This window comes from Erinaceus europaeus, chromosome 18, assembly GCF_950295315.1.
Source record: "Erinaceus europaeus chromosome 18, mEriEur2.1, whole genome shotgun sequence".
Taxonomy (NCBI): Eukaryota; Metazoa; Chordata; class Mammalia; order Eulipotyphla; family Erinaceidae; genus Erinaceus; species Erinaceus europaeus.
Genome location: NC_080179.1, coordinates 63,249,114 through 63,266,243, shown reverse-complemented (window position 1 = coordinate 63,266,243; position 17,130 = coordinate 63,249,114). Strand labels below are relative to the sequence as shown.

General features: G+C 40.7%; 1 protein-coding gene across 16 annotated transcripts in view; it reads left to right on the top strand.

The window, feature by feature from the left end:
- GTDC1 (glycosyltransferase like domain containing 1) overlaps positions 1 to 17,130 on the top strand; it is a 450,095-nt gene that overhangs the window by 73,719 nt on the left and 359,246 nt on the right. For 11 of the 16 annotated variants that reach the window (XR_009545998.1, XR_009545999.1, XM_060178080.1 and 8 more), the window contains exon 2: positions 6,183 to 6,263. The gene's annotated coding sequence lies outside the window, so the exon portion shown is untranslated. Of the gene's footprint in view, positions 1 to 6,182; positions 6,264 to 14,910; positions 14,963 to 15,706; positions 15,733 to 17,130 lie in introns of those variants that run through there. The other 5 variants (XM_007539659.3, XM_060178071.1, XM_060178075.1 and 2 more) reach the window with 4 other exon arrangements.

The following is a 17,130-nucleotide window of genomic DNA, read 5'->3' as shown; positions in this document are numbered from 1 at the left end:
CAACACCTACCTTCTCTCTCTCTCACCTTTCTTTCTATTTTTTTTTTCTTGTATTGGGTTTTTGAAAATATTTTTTTATGATAGAGGAGTGTTGGGAGGGAGGAGAAAAGAGAGAGGGAGAGGGAGGGAGGGAGGGAGGGAGGATGAGAGAGAGGGAGAGACAGAGAGAGAGAGACAAAAGAGTGCTGCTCCACTCTAGCATATGTGGCCTAGGAACTGAAACTGAGGCCTTATACTTTCAAGTCTGGTGCTCTGTTGATGAAATATGGCCCAGCTCAGGCCATCAGGTATCAATTTGATTATCAAGGGCTTATTTTATTTTTAGACCTGTCTTCCAAAAAGTCATGGTGCTATTGTTTTTGAATGTTTAAATGTGATTCTAAGTTTTGGGCTGGGGAGGTTAAGTACAGCCTTTGTGCATAGAACTTACATGTGTGTAGTTCTGGACCTGAGATTTTGGCTACATAAATAGCTAGTGCTGGTACTCTGGCCACCCCTCCTCATGTGCTGAACTCTCCCTCCATCCCCACCCCTCAAAAAAAAAAAAAGGAGAAATACTGATTCGAAGTTTTTATGCTTTGCAGTCAGTTTGACTGAAAGTAATTTGGTATTTGATTGACATTACGTAATTATTCATAGCTGTGTTCTGGGAGGTGGTGCAGTGGATAAAAGTGTTGGGCTCTCAAGCTGGGGTCCTGAGTTCAATCCCTGGTAGCACAGGTACCAGAGCGATGTCTGACTCTCTCTCTCTCCTTCTTTTTCTTTCATTAATACATTAAAAAAATTAAGATTTCACTTTTAAAAATATTTATTTATTGAATAGAGACCACCAGAAATTGAGAGGGAAGGGGCTGAAAGGGAGAAAGACAGAGAGACTGTCCTTCTGCTTCACCACTCATGAAACTTTCCCCCTGCGGGTGGGACAGGGGGCTCGAACCTGGATCCTTGTGCCTTGTAACATGTGTGCTCAACCAGATGTGCCATCACCTGGCCCTCAATAAAAAAAAAAAAATATATATATATATATTTTTTAAAAATCATTATAATTATTTCCCATAAAACTTCTGAAGACATTACCTTATCATATCTGGAAAATGCTTCCTACAGCTTTAGAAAAATCCAAGACTGGAGCTGGCCAAATAGCTCACTTGGTTAGAGCGTTGCTTTGTCATATATATGCTAACTAGATGTGAACCTGGCCTCCAGCACACTGAAGGAAGCTCTGATGCTGTGATCTCTTTCACTTTCTGCCTTCTCTGTCTCCATCTCCATCTATATTTCCACCTCCTTATATCTCAAACAAACAAAAAACAGTGGTCTAGGAGGTGGCATAGGGGATAAAGCATTGGACTCTCAAGCATGAGGTCCTGAGTTCGATCCCTGGCAGCACATGTACCAGAGTGATGTCTGGTTCTTTCTCTCTCTCTAGCTCCTCCCTATCTCTCTCATTAATAAATAAGACTGAATAAAATTAAAAAAGAAAAGGAAAAATCTTAAGATAAGTCTTATTTTTCTATCTACATACCCACATTTCTCTTCTTTCTTTTTAAAATTGCTAGCTTCTTAAATGTATCTTAATAGTGTATTATATTCCATTTTTCTGGAACAATAAAAAAAAATTCATCTTTCTGCCCTAAGGAAATATTTCCTTCCTTCCTTCCTTCCTCCTTCCCTCCCTTCCTTCCTTTCTCCCTTTCTCCCTCTCTCCCTCTTTTTTCTGTTCTGTTTTCTCTTGCAAGAATGCCACATTTGTATTGGTTGAATTCCCCTCCCCATTTGAAAAACTTATTTCATGTACTTTTATTTATGTATTTATTATTGGTTACAGAGAGAAATTGAGAGGGGAGGGGGAGATAGAGAGGGAGAGAGACATCTGCAGCTCTGCTTCCCATTAGTGAAGCTTCCCCTTGCAAGGGAGCAGGGCCTGGAACCCTGGTCTTTGTGCACTGCAGTGTGTATGCTTAACCAGGTGAGCCACCACCTGGCCCCCTTTCATGTACATTTTTTAAATGCGTATTCTTTATTTCCCTGATCACTGTAATACTAAGGGTTTCTTTTTTTTTGGGAATCTTTTCTTTTTAAAATATTATTTATTTATTTTCCCCCTTGTTGTTTTTCATTGTTGTAGTTATTGTTGTTGTTATTGATGTCATCGTTGTTAGATAGGACAGAGAGAAATGGAGACAGGAGGGGAAGACAGAGAGGGGGAGAGAAAGACAGACACCTGCAGACCTGCTTCACCATCTGTGAAGTGACTCCCCTGCAGGTGGGGAGCCAGGGGCTCGAACCGGGATCCTTAAGCCGGTACCTGCGCTTCATGCCACGTGCACTTAACACACTGCGCTACTCCCCGACTCCTTTTTTTTTGATTCTTTTATGCCATTAAACCATGCTTATTATTTTTTTTCAGTCTTCAGCTTTAATTTAGACTGCCAATCTTCTTTCTCATTTTTTAGTTGTCATATCTTTTCTTAGCTCTTTCCTGTTCATTTATGTTCCTTTTACTTACCATTATTATTATTTTTGACCAGAGCACTGCTCAGCTTTGGCTGTTAGTGGTGCTGGGAGTGAACCTGGAACCTTTTGCACACGTATCTGTGCACTAGTTCTGTAATGTCTTTCTGGTCCTGAGTCTTTCTACCTTGAAGTAGTACATACATACTCTTGGTAATTTCTCTGTGACAGTGAAAAGTTGTTTGTGGATCTTTTTTCCCTTTATTTCTGGACAATTTTTAAAATTTGGTTTTTGCTTAATTCCTCTACCCTAATTCATGTATATGAACCTTATTGGTTTTCACTCATTTTTTGAATGTAGACAATTAAGAATAGATGTTTTTTGAGGAAAGTAGATCAGACACAAGAACTGAGGTAAAGGGAGAAGGGATACATGACTGAAGTGTGCATTTCCATTTGGACTGTTGATCTGAAACACTCCTTCATCCAAGATAATTCGTCTGCCCCAGGGACATGTCTCACCTCACTTTGCAGTGCTGTGAAGGTCACTGTGACTTTGGGGCGCTGTGAGTCATGTAGCCCATGTAGTAAGTGGTTTGATGATAATCGCTTTCCTTCTCTTTCACCCGATTTGGCAGTATCTGGGTTAGAAAGCTGTGTCATTGACAATCAAAATGTCCTGTTGGTTTTTCCTGTCCTCTTCTGCGGTGAAGACTTGATTTTTCTGAAGAAACCTTTCAGTCTGTCATAGGTAGATGTTTAACTACCTTTACTGTAATGAGTGTTTGTAAGGTTGAAATCTGAGGGGTTGTGATTTGGCTCTCAGCATCGCTCCTCATTTTGATTCCACATATCACCTAATTTAGTGGACTTTTTTTTTTTTTTTTTTTTGGTAGTTTGTGGTTTGTGGTTGTGGCGGTGTCTTTCTTTCATTTGAGGATGAGGTATGCATTACTTTGGTTCTTTTAGGTTTATTTTTTGTTTCTTTCTGGAGTAGAGACTAGGGCAGACATGTCTTCCTTCTGTTAGTCTTTCGTTTGCTGTCTCTGACTCACTGGAACTTTCCCTCCTTCCCCTCCTCCCGTCTCCTTCTCTACTCCACACTCCATCCCTGTAGCTACCTACCCCTGCCCTGAAGAGGAAGCTTGTTTTAGTTTTTCTACTTCTTTCTCTCTCTTTTTTTTCCTAGCTTTTTTTTTTTTTTTTTTCCCCAAGCTTAGTTTTCTCATTTTGAGTGACTTTATCTAATCTTGTACCTTTAACCTTCAGCTCTATTCCAGTGATTTTTAGATTAGCCGTCTGGTATTGATTCCTCCTGAGCGCCATCTGTTTACCAGATACTAATAATACCTCAAAAATTCACATCTGAAATGAAATTGTTTTTCTTCCATATGAAATATGCTTCTATTTATTACCTCACTTATTTTATTGTATTTGGTTTTTTTGTTGAGGTGATTTTGGTTTATAAGTCTTTATGCTTTTAAGGGCATAGTTTCACACTTCCTTCCTTATTTTATGGAAACTTTGTTCTCTTAAGTTTTTTTAAGGCTAGTGATAAATTAATCAGCCATATGCTTTTCTTCCTCATGAGTCTCTCAACTAGCCACTTACCATTTCTGACTAACATTGATTTCTCTGGTGTCCATGTTTTGTCATTGTGGCTGTAAAGTCTGTTGGAAGCAGACAAATACCAATACTTCACAAATACTATATATAGTAACTGAAACTGTTAATATGTATTCTTTCAAAACTAATTTTCACGTTAATAAAAGCCTGTTATCAAGATGATATCGGTGTCTTAACCTAGCTTTTTTTTTTTTTTCCTCCTTAGGAAATTTAACATATTTTGCTCCTAATCACCTTGTCCATGGGGTAATTCCCTTTCTTTTTTTTTTTCCTGCCATCCCCCTCATATTTATCTACAGCAAATTAAGTCCCTTCCTATGATGTGTTTTGAGACTATACTAACCCATGAAATTAGAATCACGGCGATGACTTAGTATTACTTACCTTCCTCAGATTTTTAATCTCCTAAATAGTCCACATCTTAGACTTTAAAAGTAGTATTGCCAGGATTGGCTAGTGACTCACTTGGTTGGTAGAGCATATGTGCTGCCATGCTCTAGGTCCCAGGTTCAAGGCCCCAGCACCCACTTGCAAGGGAAAGCTTCAAAGAATAGTGCTGCAGCGGTCTGTTTCCTTCTCTCTTTCTCTCTTTGCCTACTTATGTTTCTCTGTCTCTTATCCTTTACCATTAAAAATAAAGACAAAGGAAAAAAAAAAAGGATGGCCTTCCAGAACAGTATAGCTGTGGAGACACAGAGTTCCAGTGAAAACTGTGGTGGGGGAAGCAAGTCAATAGTTTTGGGAATTTCTTTTGTGAAAATACAAAGAAGACAGTAGCAAATGAACTTCATTTTTTTTTTTTCTGAAACTAGGTGTATACTTTTTAATTTGTTTACTGTTTAATTTGATGTTTAAACCATTTACTTCCTAATACTTTTTTTGCCTTGTACTGGGAGATCTGTGATTTTTTTTTTTTTTTTAATATATTGGGTGAGAAAAGCAGTAAATGTCAAAAGATTGAATAAAGAGATCAGTTGTATCCAATATAGTAAAACCCTAAAGTTCACCCATATTGGTAAATATTAGCTCCTTGGTGGATATGACCTACCTTCATCCCTCCTTCTCTTCCCCTTCCCCCTCCCGTTTCCTTCCTTCCTTCCTTTCTTTCTTTCTTTCTTTCTTCCATCCACGGTTATTGCTGGGGCTCGTTATCTGCTCTATGAATCCACTGCTCCTGGTGGCCATTCATTTATTTATTTATTTATTTATTTATTTTCCATTTTACTGGATAGGATAGAGAGAAATTGAGAGGGGAGGGGGAGATAGATAGATAGAAGGACTACTGCAGACCAGCTTCACCATGTGTGAAAAGGAACCCCTGCAGGTGAGAAGTGGGGGCTTGAGCCCGGATCTTTGTGTGGGTTCTTGTGCTTAGTACTATGTGCACTTAACTGGGTGTGCCACCACCTGGCCTCTATGGATATATTTCTTTTTCTTTCTTTCTTTCTTTCTTTCTTTCTTTCTTTCTTTCTTTTTCTTTCTTTCTTTGATATATTTCTTTATGAGCATTACGAACATAATTTTTTGAAGCCAAAATTGTAAAAAATGAAGATGCCATTGTAGCACTTAAAATCTTAATAAGAACTGCCCTTGAAAAAAAATCTTGAAAATTTGTTGAGTTTCTCATAAAAACACAAACCATAGATTTCTCTAGGAGAAAGATGCTTTTGAAAGAACTTGACACATTCTAAAGAAAAAGTTGGTCTTTCCAGTTAAATGAGCAGCAGAGCTGCTGAACTACACTTTCATATTAAATTCCACACATGAAATATGGACTTATGTTGGAAGGGACTTTTCTAATGTAACTAAAATCATGAGCAGACTTTAATGTTTAGAGCTGTTTCACGAAGTGCTCCATTCCTTGCCTTACATCTTCACCATCAAATCCTCAAGAGAATGCTGCATTTGCTCAGTTGAGGAGACAACATGGATCTATCATTGTCAGCAGAAGTCTTCAGTGTCTACTAGGCTTCACTCTTTTTGCTAGACATTCTATGACTTTATTGACACATTTTTGACACTTTGCAGTATTGTACAGAATAGGTCTCACTGCCCTGGAAATCCCCTGTGATTCACCTGTTCATCTCCCCTTCCTGATCTAGAGAACCCCTGGCCACCACTGATGATCACACTGCCTCCATATGTGTGCCTTTGACAGAATGTCTTATAGTCAGAATCATTGGGTATGTAGCCCTTTTATTCTAGCTTCTTTGATTTACAGTTTGAATTTAAGGGTCTTCTGTGTGTTTTCATGACTGAGTACTTTTTTAGATTTCATTTCCTTTCATTATTTCTTTTTACTCCAGAATACTCTTCCATTACATAGATTTACAGCAGAGTATTGATCCAGTCACCTTTGAAGAACATGTTGGCTGCTTCAGAGTTTTGGCAATTCTGAATAAAGGTGCTATAGACATTTGTGTGGATGTAAGTTTTTAATTCATTTGAATGGATATCAGATAGAATGATTGCTGGATTATGTGGTAAAGGATATGTTTACTTTTGTAAGAAACTCCACAGTGGCAATGCCCTATTTTTTTTTTTTGGGGGGGGTTGTTGGAAAAGTCATGATGTATTTTGCATATATCATATATATTTTAAATTAATTATTTATTATTATCTTTATTTATTGGATAGAGACAGCCAGAAATCAAGAGGGAGGGGGTGATAGAGAGGGAGAGAGATAGAGAGACATCTGCAGCCCAGCTTCACCACTCATAAAGCTTTCCCCCTACAAGTGAGGACTGGGGGCTCGAACCCAGGTCCTCGTGCATTGTAATACATGCACTAACCAGGTGCACCACCACCTGGCCCCATGTCATGTCTTTTCTAACATACATATCTCCTATCCTCTTCAGTATCCGGTGTCAGTGTTTTGGATTTTAGTCATTCTAGTAGTTACGTGGTAACTGCTAGTTTATCTTTGTTCCAACTTAAAATTCTCTAATGACTTATGATGTTGAACATGTTTTGCACACACACACACACACACACACACACACACACACACACACATTTATTTTTTAACCTAGGCTGCCTTTTTGTTGATTTTTTAAAAAATTTATTTATAAAAAGGAAACATTGACAAAACCATAGGATAAGAGGGGTACAACTCCACATAATTCCCACCACCAGAACTCTGTATCCCATCCCCTCCCCTGATAGCTTTCCTATTCTTTAGCCCTCTGGGAATATGGACCCAAGGTCATTGTGGGATGCAGAAGGTGGAAGGTCTGGCTTCTGTAATTGCTTCCCTGCTGAACATGGCGTTGACAGATCAATCCATACTCCCAGCCTGTTTCTCTCTTTCCCTAGTGGGGTGGGGTTCTGGGGAATCAGAACTCATTGGACACATTGGTGGGGTTGTCTGTCCAGGGAAGTCTGGTTGTCATCATTGGTGGCTGAAAAGAGAGTTAACATATAAAGCCAAACAAGTTGTTGACTAATCATGAACCTAAAGGCTGGAGTAGTGCTGATGAAGAGTTGGGGGCCCTCCATTTTGTAGATAGCTAGTAATCATATTTTAGTTATATTCCAAAGGGCCTGTGGCTATACTAGTGTTTTTTTTTTTTTTCTTATTTTTTCCCCTGAGCCTGAAATCTGTTATGCAGGTGGATCCAAGTTATTGTCTAGGGAGATGATGTCATGGCTGGATTGTTGTTGATTTTTAACAAGATTTACTGACTATGAAAGAGAGAGGCAGGAGAGAACAAGAAGATTGACTCCAGTCTTTACACTTCAGACATACACACCAGTGATAAGGGGAGGGGCTCAAGCATCTGCAAACCTTGTTGAGTTTTAAGGGTTCTTTGTATATTTTAGATGAGTCCTTTACCAGAAATGATATTGGTGAACTTTTCCTTGCAGTTTGTGGGTTGTCCTCTTATTTTAACAATGTGTTGAGAAACAGATGTTTTGGATTTGAATTAAGTACAATTTACTGTTGAGCTGTGCGGCCGAGAAGAGAGAGAAGGGATCTGGAGCAAAGAGGGAACACAAATCTTTATTGTTGGGTCAGACGGGTGGTTCAGGCCATGTGGAGTCAGCCGAAAATGGCCGTCCCCTGCTACCTCACCACCAGGTGAGAGAGAGAGAGAGAGAGAGAGAGAGAGGGAGAGAGAGGGAGACAGAGACGGAGGGAGGGAAGGAGAGGGAGGGAGGGAGGGAGGGAGGGAGGGAGAGAGAGAGAGAGAGAAAGTGGGAAGGCTTTATAGGGCAACAACCAGGAGTGACGTGTCGGGACAGGATTGGTTGAAAAGGACACTGCGAGGATATCACAGGAAGTGGCAAAACCTGAGGGCAAAGACTGCATCTGTGTAATTCCCCAACAATTTACCAAGTTCTTTTTCTCTTTCTTTCTTTATTTCTCTCTTGTTTTGGAGGGGTATTCTGGATCTTGCTTTTGGTGTTATAGCTATAAATTACTGCTCAGACCAATGTCATCTACATTTTCTCAGATGTCATTTTCAAGGTGCCTGGCATGTGTTTCATTTCACCTTTAGGTTTATGAGACTTTAAAAAAATTATATTTATGTATATATGAAGTATTTATTTATTTTCTTTAATGAGGGACAAACAGAAACACAGAGGGAATAGAGCACTGCTCAACTCTGGCTTATGGTGGTACCAGGGGATGAACTTAGGACCTTCTGAAACTCAGGCATGGAAATCTGATGCACTACCTCTGGCAGTATTTTCCTGGCCTCTGTTATTCAGTTTAATTTAATTTTTGTGAAGGATATAAGGTCAATGTAGATGTCCAGTTGTTATATCTTTGTCCAGTGAAACAAATGCTTCTTCAAAAAATTATCTTTGTTCCTTTGTCAAAAATCAGTTGACTATATTTGTGTAGGTCTATTGCTGGCCTTTCTTTCTTTTTTTTTTTTCTAAGTTTAAAAAATTTTAAATCATCTTTATTTATTTATTGGACAGACAGCCAGAAATCGAGAGGGAAGGGGGTGATAGACAATAACTAGGATCCACCGGCATATCAGATTTCAGGCTCAGAGGAAACAACAACAACAAAACTAGCATAGCCACAGGCCCTTTGGAATAGAACTAAAATATGCCTACTAGCCATCTACATAAACAGAGACAACACCCCCCCCCCCAACTCTTCATCTGCACTACTCCAGCCTTTAGGTTCTTGTTTGGCTTTATATGTTAATTCTCTTTTCAGCCACCAGGTACCAGATGCTAGCATGATGCCAACCAGACTTACCTGGACAGACAACCCCACCAATGTGTGCTGGAGCTCTGCTTCCCCAGAGCCCCGCCCCACTAGGGAAAGAGAGAGACAGGCTGGGAGTATGGATTGACCTGTCAACACCCATGTTCAGCAGGGAAGCAATTACAGAAGTCAGACCTTCCACCTTCTGCATCCCACAATGACCTTGGGTCCATACTCCCAGAGGGCTAAAGAATAGGAAAGCTAGCAAGGGAAAGGATGGGATACGGAGTTCTGGTGGTGGGAATTGTGTGGAGTTGTACCCTTCTTATCCTATGGTTTTGTCAGTATTTCCTTTTTATAAATAAGAAAGAAAAAAGAAAGATACCTGCAGACTTGCATCCCCCTGCAGGTGAGGAGTGGGAGCTTGTACATGGGTCCTTGCACACAGCAAAGTCTGTACTCAACCAGGTGCACCACCACCTGACCCCCTATATTTATTTGTTTGTGTATTTATTTATTTATTTATTTATTTTTCAATCCAGGGAATAAACTCAGGGCCTTGAGCATCTGTGTTACCACTGTGGAGAGGCCTCTTTCACCCATTTTTTTTTTCTTTCTACTTTTATTTGAGCTAGGAGGAGGGAGATAGGACAGAGTGGAGAGGCAGACATAGTCAGAGGTAGAGAGAAGAGACATACCACACCACCCTTCATGAAGCTTCCCTTTTGCCATTTATGATGAGTCTGTGGGGATGCTGAGGACTAAACCCCGGGCCTCATGCGAAGTACAGCATTGCTGTATCGAGTGAGCTAGCTATCTCCTTGGCCTCCCCCCCCCCCCGCCCTTGCATTTTTTTTTTTTTAATATCAACAAGTTAGTGGTAATTAGCCATCAGAAATGTTTTAGACTCTCATTTAGTGTATGGAACCCTACAAGATGGGAGCTAGATTTTATATGATGCTCATAAATACCTACTTCACAGATGCTGGGTTCGGGTTCAATCGCATGCACTGAATAAACCGATGATATGTGGGTGACACATTTTCCCCCCTAAAGATGATATGTGGGTGATACATTTTCCCCTGAATAAGCAGATATGTGGGTGACACAACCCTCCCCAAAAGACTAAAAACAAATTCCTGAACAAATGAAGCGGTAATACAAGGAAATATGTCATAGTAAGTACAGTGAGGTACTGAGTTCAATAAGGTGCTACTGGGACTGGTGACTAGAAACTACTGCTACCCCTACCTCATATGTGATGGTATCCTTATTTGCTTATTTATGTCATCCTTGGGACTTCATGGCAGTGGACACGTATTTATACAGGCACACACACGTGCACGCACACATGAATACACACTTGCCAGCAAGCAGGCGCTCGGTCCTCACTGTACACACCTCAATGTCATGGGGCCTGAACCAGGGTTGTGCGTATGGCATAGGAAATCCACTATCCAGGTAAATATTTTCCTGGCCTCTTATGGTATGTTTGACCTTGTATGTCAGACATACAACAAATTAATAATAAAATTCTTCTAGTGACTGGAGTGCCATCAACTCTTATAAGTATGTTTTTTATTATCAAATTATTCAGACATTATTTGCTTACAGTGGTCTTGTACTCATTCTAAGTGGACAATGTTAAGAGTTTTGGCAAAGGTATAAGGTTTTGTAACTATGCAGTTATGACCTGGAATATTTCTTTTTACCCTCCCCCCCCAAAGTCCCCTGTACCCTTTGTAAGTCGCCCTGCTATATCTGCTCTCAGGTAATTGCTAATTTTTGTTCTGGACTACTGATGGATTTTTTTTCCTTCTGAAATGAACCTTTTAGTGATGTTTTAAAAACAAGATATTGGTGGGAATGTAAATTGGTTCAACCCCTGTGGAGAGCAGTCTGGAGAACTCTCAGAAGGCTAGAAATGGACCTACCTTATGACCCTGCAGCTCCTCTCCTGGGGATATAGTCTAAGCAGACACATCCATGCAAAGAGGTCTGTGTATACCCATGCTCATAGCAGCACACTTTATAATAGCCAAAACCCAGAAGCAACCTCTGTGTACAACACAGATAAGTAGCTGAGAAAGTTGTGGTATAGATACATGTTAGAATACTACTCAGCTGTTAAAAATGACAAATCCATTTTCTTCAACTCATTTTGGCTGGAGCTTGATAGAATCATGTCAAGTAAGATAAGCCAGACATAGAAGGGTGAGTCATGGGATCATCTCACTCATGGACAGGACTTAAGAAATAAGAACAGAAAGGGAAAACACAGTGTAGAACTTGGACTGGGTTTGGAATGATCTCACTCATGGACAGAAGTTGAGAAATAAGAGCAGAAGGGGGAAGCACAAAGCAGAACTTGCACTGGGTTTGGGATATAGCCCCAAAGTAAAGAACTCTAGAGATATGGGGGTGGGTGGATTCAGTTCCTGGTGCATGATGGTGGAGGAGGGTCTAGGCAGAGGGTTAGACTGCTTTGCAGTAAACTGAGAAATTTTACACATATACCACCAACTGTATTTACTTTTGACTGTAAACTATTATTTCACCCCAGTAAAACAAAGATACAAAACCCCAAAGTTCCTGGTGGCAAATGCTGGTGGAACGGGGGTACTGGGCCCTCTACTTTTCTTTCCCTATCATTTACTCTTCTGGGAGCATGGATCAAAATTCTTTATGGGGCGCAGAGGTTGGGAATTCTGGTTTCTGTAATTGCTTTTTTGCTGGGTATGGACTTTGGCTGATCCATCCACACCCCAGACTATTCTGTCTTTCCCTAGTGGAGTAAGGGTCTGGAGAGGAGAGGTTTCAGGAAGCATCGGTGAGGTCATCTGCCCAGGGAAGTCAGGATGGAATCATAGTAGTGTCCGCAACTTGGTCCCTTCCCTTCCCTTCCCTTCCCTTCCCTTCCCTTCCCTTCCCTTCCCTTCCCTTCCCTTCCCTTCCCTTCCCTTCCCTCCCCTTCCCTTCCCTTCCCTCCCCTCCCCTCCCCTCCCCTCCCCTCCCCTCCCCTCCCCTCCCCTCCCCTCCCCTCCCCTCCCCTCCCCTCCCCTCCCCTCCCCTCCCCTCCCATCCCCTCCCCTCTCCCCCCTCTCTCCCCTCCCCTCTCCCCCCTCCCCCTCCCCTCCCCCTCCCCTCTCCCCCCTCCCCCTCCCCTCCCCCTCCCCTCTCCCCCTCCCCTCCCCCTCCCCTCTCCCCCTCCCCTCTCCCCCTCCCCTTTCCCTCTCCCCCTCCCCCCTCCCCTCTCCCCCCTCCCCTCCCCTCTTCCCCTCCCCTCCCCCGTCCTCTCCCCCTCCCCTCCCCTCCCCTCTCCCCCCTCCCCTCCCCTCTCCCCCTCCCTCTCCCCTCCCCCCTCCCCTCCCCCCTTCCCCTTTCCTTTTTTCTTTATTATTTGGATAGAGACAGCCAGAAATCAAGAAAGGAGGGGGAGCTAGAGAGCTTCACCACTTGTGAAGCTTTCCCCCTGCAGGTGGGGACCAGGGGCTTGAACCTGGGTCCTTGTGCACTGTAATGTGAGTGCTTAACCAGGTGAGCCACCACCTGGCCCCTAATTTTTTTCTTTAAAAGACTACCTAAATGTATTTATTATAAGAAAGCAAGGTGAGAAAGCGATGACCACAACACTGTTCTATTCTGTGATAGGGGAGTGTCAGGGATTGAACCTGATGTTCTGACTGAGCTGTCTCCATGGCCTCTTTTTATGACTTTTTTTTTCAATTAAATGTATTAAATGTTTATGCAATTTTATGGGAAAGAGTTAAAGAATCTTTACATATCAGACTGGAGCTTTCTGATTTTGCCTGTAAAAATTCTGTTTCTAGGATTTGTGATGCATTATGTATTAGTCATCTTAAAAGATGTTCTCAATAAAAGTCAAACACGGGACTGACTGGGACAATAGCATAGTGGTTTATTCAGTGAACCCACATGCCTGATTCTTGATGGTCTTAGATTTGATTCCCCCATCACCATAAATCAGAGCTGAACAATACTCTGATTTGAAACAGTAAAGTCACACAGTCATCAATTCTTAAATATATATATATGCTCCATCCCAAACATGTAGTAAAATATATTTATTACGATAGAATTTTATTCTATTTTCTTTTTAGACTGTCTTATACTATTCTTTCATAAACTACATCTAGAATGTGTAGCTTCTCTTTCTCTTCAGTGGCGTCTTTAAAAAGTCACAGTTTTCTTCTTGAGCACCGAACAGTTTGGTATTCTTTCAGATGTTTTGCAGGGCTGTAGCAAGTCCTCACAGTAAATGTCTTCAAGAGGCAAAGCAGTAGGCAGAGAGTGCTACAACTGGGACACCTGTAGAGATCAGCACACCTGCCCTCGAGCGAAAGCCAGTAATTAGTTGCTCATATTCCCTCGCAAAGTTCCCAGTGCTGCTGCACATGAAACACAAAGATCACAGCAGTGCTGTCACGAGCTCCGCACGGTTGGAGTTGTTTATGCCCATTCAATTTTTAATGTTCCTATAAGACATTTTGATGGGAACCCTGAGCCCAGAGGGATTTTGTATGCTTGATCAAATCTGTGATGACTTAAATATAGAAATAAAGAGAAATCTTTGGATTACATTGACTGTTAACTTTTAAGACTATGTTCCTGGAAAACATTTACATGATACTTGAGGCAACGTTGTGTTTGATCAACCGTCACAACTTTTTTGTTCCTTGACAGCAGGTATAGCTTCAGTAAATCTAAACAAGTTCTGTAAGCCTTATAGATCCAAGTGCATGTGGATCTCTGGATGACATGGTTTGAATATTTAAAAATGTGATTTATACTAACCACTTTTATTGCAGTTGAAGTGCTCTCAAGTACCAGCCTAACAGTGCAATCACACTGCTGTACACAGCTTATGTCACTAAGGAATGAGATAGATGTTGAATTTTTGTAAGATATTGGAGTGTTCATAAATTGGGGATCAAGGAAATTTACTGTATTTGAGTCTTTTTTTACATCACTTTTATTTTATTTTTTTGGCCTCCAGGGTTATTGTTGGGGCTCGGTGCCTGCATTATGAATCCACTGCTCCTGGAAGCTATTTTTCCCTTTTGTTGCCCTTGTTGTTTATCGTTGTTGTTGTTATTATTGTTGCTGTCATTGCTGTCATTGTTGTTGGATAAGACAGAGAGGGGGAGAGAAAGATAGACACCTGTAGACTTGCTTCACTGCCTGTGAAGCACCCCCCCCCCCCCCCCGCAGGTGGAGGCCGGGGACTCGAACCGGGATCCTTACGCGGGTCCTTGCGCTTAACCCACTGCGCTGCCACCCAAGCTCCCTTACATCGCTTTTAATTTTAGCACTATGTGTGTGTTAAATACATGGAACAAAAGCTAGTGTTTTACCAAGTGAACTTTCAAATGGTTTTCACCCAAGGATTACTTTTTTGATTCTATTGGTATGAATATACAATACTTACTGAAGATACAGCATTGTCTCAAAAATATATTTAGTTTGTAAAATGATTTATTGTTTATACCATAATCTGCTGATATCACTGCAAATTCAATTCACATCTATTCTGAGAAAAAGTGATACTAGTACATCACTATTTCAACATAGTATAGTGACTACATATGCTTCTTCTTCTCCTTCTCCTTTTTTTTTTTTTTTTTTTTTTTTTTTACCAGAGCACTGCTCAGCCCTGGCTTATGGTGTGCGGGGACTGAACCCAGGACTCAGGTATGAGAGTCTGTTTGCATAACCATTATGCTATCTACCCTCAAGCTGCACTCTACACATGCTTCTTAAGTGGCAGCATAATTGTACTGTCAGATTGTAATAGAGCTAAAGAGTACTGGGCTATGGACACTGTTAGAAACTTGAGGTTCGGGGTACCAGGCAGTGGCACATCCGGTTAAGTGCACATACTGTGAAGTGCAAAGATCTGCCTGAGCATCTGGGTTCGAATCCCCACTCCCCACCTGTAGGGGGTATGCTTCACAAGTGGTGAAGCATGTCTGCAGGTGTCTATCTTCCCCTCCCATTCTCGTGTTTTTGTTTTTGTTTTAATATTTATGTATTCCCTTTTGTTGCCCTTTTTTTTTTTTTTTTTTTTTTTTTTTTTACTGTTGTAATTATTGTTGTTATTGATGTCATCGCTGTTGTATGGGACAGAGAGAAATAGTGGTCCCTCCCGGAATGGGAAGTACCATTCTACCTAAAGTTACTCTGCAGTTTTCCATCAGAACGGGCACTAATTAAAAGTGCTGACCTTGCCCTTCTGAGCAGCCAATGAAATAAGACCCAAGTGATACCCTGTTTTTGCCTTGTGATATTTTGAAGCAGTTGTTTCAGACTAAAACTTTCATTCTTACACTTGCATTTTTACTGTTATCTAACCATACTTTTAAAGTTCTGATTCTGAATTTGATGTTTGTTTATTCTGTGATGCTGATGGAAACCTTCTGAGTTTGTCTTTATAACACCCATCATTGTGGGCTGAGAAGTATGTAAGTAAAAATTTCAGTACATTAATTGGTAAGGGAGTCATTGCTTCTATTACGTGATTCAGTCAATAAATATATACAAACCCAGGCATGAAATCATTTACTGGCTAAGAGTGGGCAAAATACCACATAATTTCATTAACCTTTAAGCAATGAAATTATAAATCTCTATGCAAATGATTAAGGTTATCATCGCCTTCCACCCCCTTTTGATACCTACAGACTGTTAATTCTTGTCTGTCCTGCTGAGTCTTATTAAAACTTCTGACTGATGTCCTTTTATTAAAAGGTTTAGAATTTACCAATTTAAAGCACTTGCTTCATACTGTCACCTCCAATTTAACTAGGTCATTAAACTCAGTATTTTGCAAAGAAAAAAAAAGTCCATAGCTGTTTCTTTAAAAAAAATAAATTGAAATGAATTTTTAACTGCTTAGAGGTGAGCAACTACTATATACTATCAGGCCTTTTGATAGTTGATTTGTTCCTTTACTATGCAAATTTTAGATTTACAAAGATCTACTGCTTTTATTTAAGAAATATGCCTGGAGGCTAGACTGGTAGGCTTTAGGGAGATATCTAGTTCAGTGTGAAATAAATAGTTGTTAAATGATCACATGAACTGGGTCCTGGAAGATGAAGGATAGAGCTGAGACAGACTGAGAAAAACTGGAATTCATTTCATTTGGCTGAAAAATACTATTAAATTAAAATGTAAGACAACGAGGAATGACAACACATTGCAAATTAAGGGGAACAAGCCATTTTGGGGGTAGGTTTTGTGCAAAGTTCTTAACTTGTGGGTGGCTTAAAGGAAACGGCTTATTGCCTGCCTAACCAAAGAGGCTTGGCTTATCATTCTGGAAGGCCAGACTCTTGAGAGCTTTAAAATTTGGGAGGTCAAGCCTTCTTGTGGTCAAGCCCATCCTATCAAATCGTTAGTAAGCATCCCTTGTGGTCAGTGAGATGACAGGGATCCTGAACATCTTCACACTGAAAAGACTATGACTCAAGGTTGCTATGTTGTCCTAAGATGGAGACTAGTTATTGTAAGTGTTAAGCAAATGATGTAACACATTTCTAGGGAGGAGTATTAATAACTTATGGTTGGGATCTTTGACATCCAAATAGTTCTTTTTTTTTTTTTTCTCCCTGTAATGTTATGAAATATATCTCTAAATTTATCAGCTTATAGAACCCTTAATTTTTTTTTCCAAGTGCTTCCTTTGTTTCTAAGCACTCAGACTTTTAGAGATAGCATATTCTGGTGGTATTATCTAGTGTATCTCATCTCCAGGTTAAAGTGGGGTTGGAGTGGGGTGGGGTTTGGCACAGGACTTCGGTGTCCAATGTGGTGACTTGTACACACAGTATGTGGGCTTGAAACTACACCTCTGCAGT